At 39.7% G+C, this 6,042-nt stretch overlaps 1 non-coding gene across 1 annotated transcript; it reads left to right on the top strand.

Moving 5' to 3' along the window:
- The first annotated feature begins 5,215 nt into the window (after positions 1-5,215).
- Trnar-ucu (transfer RNA arginine (anticodon UCU)) lies at positions 5,216-5,289 on the top strand. The gene has a single exon. It is a non-coding gene; the product is annotated as a tRNA-Arg (tRNA).
- The last annotated feature ends 753 nt before the right edge of the window (positions 5,290-6,042 follow it).

Here is a 6,042-nt window from a genome sequence, read left to right as displayed (position 1 = left end):
CTTGTGTATTTAACAGCTCTTTCAGTTCGTTGGCCAGACGAACCTTCACTGTTGAGTTACCCATGGTACGTACCCTGTCTCTTTAAATTATCTTTAAACCAATCCTCCCCCTTCTTTCTTAGAAGGTGAGCCCTGTCCGCTTACCCCTGCTTTCCAGATCTCAGTGGAACCTCCAATTGCCACGTCTGGCCAAGGGAGCCGAGTCCAGTGAGGGATGGCGAGGTTAAAAGACACACAGGACACCAAGGTTCTTCATCCAGGAGTCACACACTTTATTGCTAACACACTTTCTTTTATACCCCAAGCAGCAGAAGTGGAAAACTACCCAAAAGCAGGAGGGAGGGGGGAGAAATTTAGTTTCAACATCTGTTATTGTCAGGTACCAAAACCTCCCTTAACAAGAAGTCCATCAGACCAGAAAAGGTCAAGGCATTCCCGTGGGACACATATGTCTCAGACGGATAAGCAGGAACAGAAAAACCACAAGTTCGCCATGGTCTTGTGAGCTGGCCATACTGGCATGCAGAACAAACTAGTGGAGGTTGGGCTCCAGGGGCCAGGGTGGACCTGCTGCCAACAGGTGAGCAGTCATGATGCTGTTATTTATTTATTTATTCACCTTGAAAAGCACAGAGTGTTCAGCAACTATTAAGAATGAACAACTGGAAAGTGGCTTTGCAGGTTTATTAGGAAGGCAGATGAGTGCCCAATGCCTGGGATCCATGTGACTTACCTGGAAACTGGGAAAGCACCAAGGTTGATCTTTCTTTGTGCAAGGCTGCCAATCATGAGGCCACTGCAGATATTTGTGACCAGTGAACTACTGAGCTGAGTGCCCAGCTAGGTTTGACACATTTCTGAGCTGACTCAATTATTCTGAAATGATTCCTGTTTTCTGCCTCCAGCCAGAAAGTCATCTCAAAATATTGATTAATTTCAGAAGGAGGAAAATAAGGTTCTAATGCTGCCATTCAGGTCCAAGTCTTCTCCAGGGCACCTGATAGGCCTGCTATGAGCCTCCATCAAAGTGGTCAGGAATTCACTGACAAATTTCAAAGGGGCTGAAATGTCATTACTGTTTGTATAATTTGGGATTGATTAACAATAGAATAAATGACACAAACATGACAAAGGTGGAAGGTATGAAGCAAACCTCTCATTGGCAATCTTTTCTTTATTCAGTATTCAGCAGTAGAGTCAAGCAGTGGTTTACCTAGCATGGCTTATTTGGGGGGCAGAAAATGGCTTAAGTAATGATCTGGGTTACATAAGCTTCTTTCACCATATCAATTTTCTTTCAGAAGCTTACAACATTCTTATCATGGACACTCATGCCATCCACATCTCCAAATACAATATGTCAAATCTTTCTTTACTGAAATCTAGATTCTATTTTTTAATGTTTCATAGTCTTGCCAGTAATTATATTTCCCACCTTGGTCTCCTTTTTCCTCTATTTGCTTTCTATTTAAAAAAGAAATATAATAAACAAAGAAAAAATTTAAAAAATTATTCTGCATGCCTATATATCTCACATTTCTTTTTGTTTTGAAAACATAGGACTTGGTGGTACTTTACATTCTCTCTAGATCATCCTGTTCTCTAATTAATAAACCTTGATTAAACTTCCAACATATTCAATGACAACCTATATTTTGTATGTAAAGGGGTGTTGAGATAAATTCTAGCTGTAGTTTCTTTGTTGAGAGCCACAGCCAGTCAGAATGACTCCTGGCATTTGCCAGAGGGAATGTTTGAAAGGTTATGCCAGGGAACCATTGAGATGATGATTTGAGTTAAGCTATATCCAATTGCTATGATGCTGGATTGATTGCATTGTATATTTGACCTTTACTATCAGGCAATGGGGTGGCTCTTGCTGCCTTGGGCGCCCATTACTTTAAAGTTCTTGCTCTACTTTGGAGTTCTCCTGGGGATTCCCAGAGAGTGCCCATTGATTGGGGAAGTGCTGGAGGAGGGATTTCCAGTGTGGGGGGTTGCTGGAAGGGCCATGTTAGTGGTGTTGGTGAAAAAGCACTCATGCGGTGCTGGTGAGAGTTGAAATAAAGTGTTGCTGTTTGAACCTACAAGGCTTTGTGCCCAGACAGACTGCAGCATTTCTTCTTGATGTAAACTGTGAAGTGTATGAAAAACAAGTCCAAGCACATTACTCTAAATCTTTTGTCATTTAAAATGATAGACCTCAGCTAGAGCAAAGGAACATATACAAAAATACTTGCACCAGCCTTGTTTCAGACCCCCCCCCACCCTAATGGAGCAGCTGACCCCAAAACAATAAGCCCAGGAAATACCCTATTCACATTCTGATTCCATGTTAATTACTCAGCTGGGATCAGTGCAGGGAAGTAGGCAAATATCAAACATGCCAGTTTAGCTCAAGACATTATCAGCATATTTTCTCAACTACTATTGCTGGGAGTATTGTATTGTGGGTGTAATAGTGTAGAATAAAGTAAATCACCAATACCCTGAGTGAGACCTTCCAGAGCCCTGGCCCAACTCTGCTGACCACAGCAATAACTCCACAACTACCAATTGCTCCTAAAAATTTTTGTTTGTGGAGTGTCTCAACTTTAACAAATTTTGTTCGAGTTACTATGTTCTGAAGTTTAAAGTTTTAGATGCAAAGGCGACTGGGCATGTGCAAATATCTGTAAACTGCAAACAAATAAATATACATTCTTTTTTCTAGGACTTTTATGGACTATGGTTCCCAACAGTCATTCACAAAAGAGGTTGGAAAAAAAATCCCTGTTTATTCCCAAGGAATCTTTACACAACACTTTTACACTGGCTACTTCACATAAACTTGCCTCAGCGATTTAATTCATGAATCAAATGAATTTCCTGCAGCCTGTACAGTGCTGTTGGAATGACTATTATAATAATGTAAAATTGTCATGAGTGGTGAAACATGCCTGGAATCCTAGAAGTTCAGGAAAATGAGGCAGGAGAATAGGTAGTTTGAAGACAGCCTCATTCACTTAACAAGGCTCCAAGAAACTTAGTGAGAGCCTGTCTCAAAATATAACATAAAAAAGACAGTGGATGTGTATCAGTGGAAAGCACCCCTGGATTCAATACTCAGCACCAAACCAAAAATTAAAAAATAATAATAATAATAAACATAAGGATTCAGGGTACAAAAACATGTAAAAAATGTTGGCAACAGCATAAATTAATAAATATATTTTTGAAAATAGTGTTAAGGTTCTTTAAAAGCCCAAAATAAAAATGCTACATAATCCACTAGTAATAATTTGGGGTACTACCACAAGGTTGTACATGCCTGTACTCTCTGTGGCTTAGAAGGGTGAGAGAGGAGGATCTCAAGTTAGAGACCAGACTCAAAAACTTGGCAAAGTCCTAAGCATATCAGTAAACCCTGTCTCAGTAATAAATAAATAAATAAAAGTGGTGGAGACTGGGTATGTAGCACATTGGTAAAATGCCTATGGGTTAATCCCTGGGTTCAATCCTCAGTACCACAAATAAGTAAATAAATAAAATAAAAGAGAGAAAGAGATAGATTGAACTTGCATGTAATTTAAATTCAAAATAAATTAAAAAAATGGGTATATATGTAAAGCAATTGAAATCCTTTTGCTGATGATATTGCTGCACTTCTATTTTTTGTATCTTCATTCACAGTATCTAATAAAAGGAAACAAATTAAGTGCCTTTTAGATAAAAGGTATTATCAGAAAATGCCTTCAAGCTGCAGATTATTCAACTAATGCCTTTAGAAACTACACACTTAAAATTAAAACTGGTCCCTAGAAGGCAAGACTCAGATACTGGTGTTTCTTAAGTACTCCGAGATATTTGGTATCTGTGGGCACCTTTTTTCAGACTGTTCTAAAACTCAGAACAAGGTACATATGGGAGGTCAGGATGAAACCACAATATGCAGTAAATTCTTCAATGGGTAATCTTAACTCAGACACTCAAATAGAAGAAACAGTTTTGGAGATAAAACTAGATTCTCTGTTTCACTGATTTCTGGGTTATGGGTTGAACCCAAACATATATTAGAAAAGACTTAAGGCTACTGGTTAAAATCTATTTATAATAGGTATTGAAAATATACCAAAGGCTGGGTGTGTTGGTGCAGGCCTGTAATCCCAGTTGCTGGAGAGGATGAGGCAAAAGGATCAAATTTCAAAACAGCCTTAGCAAAAGTGAGGTGCTAAATGACTCAGTGTAACCTCATCTCTAAATGAAGTAAAACATAACCCTGAGACTGAGTCTCAGTAGTCCAGTGTTCCTAAATTCAATCTCTAGTATCCACCATAAAAAAAAATATGTACCAGGGGGCTGGGGCTGGAGCTTAGTGGTAGTGATAGACCCAACCTGATCTTTTCTTAAAATTGGGCATCTCGCCACAAAACCATGAAAAGATCATTTCAGCTTTACTATAAATTACTGCAAATTCTGAACCTGCTTGAAATGCCTGCCAGTGCCTTGAACTCACCCATGCCTGGCTCTCTGACCAGATAGCAGCCCTCTCTGAAACTTAGTGACACCTCATAAATATTGGCCTTCCCTGGCCAGACAACGACCCTCTCTGAGGCTTTAATGGTCCTCATAAATTCTGATGTTGGGGCCAGCAAAAAAAATGTAAACTACCATTAGTGTGATGCTTGTCAGAGTTCTGTTATCTGTAACCCCCCTTTGTGTAACTTTCTGGGCAATAAAGCTGGGCTTCAGGAAAGCTGGAGTGCTGTCTTGTTCCTGCCGTTTTGGGAGGGAGAGGCAGCCCATCCGGTAGAAATAATAAGCTTGCTTTAATTTGATTTTAATTGGAGTCGGTGGTCTTTTCTTGTGTCCTGGTCTAACAGTAGCTAACTTGTCTGACACTTGGCTTAATTCTCAGCACTACATATAAGTAAATAAAATAAAGGTCTATCAACAACTAAAAAATAGTTTTTTACATAGTGTACCTATTTGTTGACAGCCTGTGACCTAACTTGCTGTGTACTTTAGTTTTTGAGATGGAAGTTGGCCATGCATGGTGGTGCATGCCTGAGATAGGAGGATTCTGAATTTGAAGTCAGTCTCAGCAATGGTGAGAAGCTAAGAAACTCAGTGAAAACCTTTCTCTAAGTAAAAATAAAAAATAAGGGAGGGATGTGGCTCAGTGGTAGAGCGCCCATGACTTCAATAACTGGTTTTGCATCCCAAAATATGGGACTGGGGATATAGCTCAGCTGGTAGAGTGCTTGCCTTCTAAGCATGAGGCCCTGGGTTTAATTCCCAGTACCACAAAAACAAAAAACAAAAAAAAAAGGAAAGAAAGAGAGAGATTGATCTTTCATGTCGTTTGAATTCAAGTTAGTCCCACTTTTATTTTACTGCCACACCAGAGAAAGGTGTTTACTGAAACGTTTGGAATGTTTCTATGGGTCAGGGCTATTTTAATAAAAAGGATTTACATATGAAAACAAAATGAATTGAGGACCTTTGTTGGGACACATAAATTACACTACCTCATTTAGAAGAGATTAATACTTTTTAATGTCAACTAATTTTATTCTGCTTTATTCATATGTAAAAAGCTCGGATTGTTGGTAAAGATGGTGCCTGAAGGGGCTGGAAATGTGGCTCAAGTGGTAGAGCACTCACCTGGCATGCGTGCGGCCCAGGTTCCATCCTCAGCACCACCTACAAACAAGATGTTGTGTCCGCTGAAAACTAAAAACTAAAAATAAAAATAAAATAATTCTTTCTCTCTCTCTTCTCTCTCTCTCTCTCTCTCTCTCTCTCTCTCTCTCTCTCTCTCTCTCTCTCTCTCTTAAAAAAAAAAAAAAGATGGTGCCTGGAGCATTTCTCTTCCAGGAGCTCAGGTCCATGACACTGAATAGTGTGAACTTTTAATGGCACAATGACACACCTCCAAATCCCCAAAGTGGCGTGAACTCTCAGCCAATAAAGAAGTAAGAGCCCACTCCCCCCTGCTCCTCCTCATGCCCATTGAGCTCATAAATATCAACACCCTCTCCCTCTCCCTCTCCCCATCTC

Source organism: Marmota flaviventris, unplaced genomic scaffold, assembly GCF_047511675.1.
Source record: "Marmota flaviventris isolate mMarFla1 unplaced genomic scaffold, mMarFla1.hap1 Scaffold_56, whole genome shotgun sequence".
In the NCBI taxonomy this organism is placed as follows: domain Eukaryota; kingdom Metazoa; phylum Chordata; class Mammalia; order Rodentia; family Sciuridae; genus Marmota; species Marmota flaviventris.
Note: the sequence above shows the minus strand (reverse complement) of the source record. Positions and strands in the feature narration are given on the sequence as shown.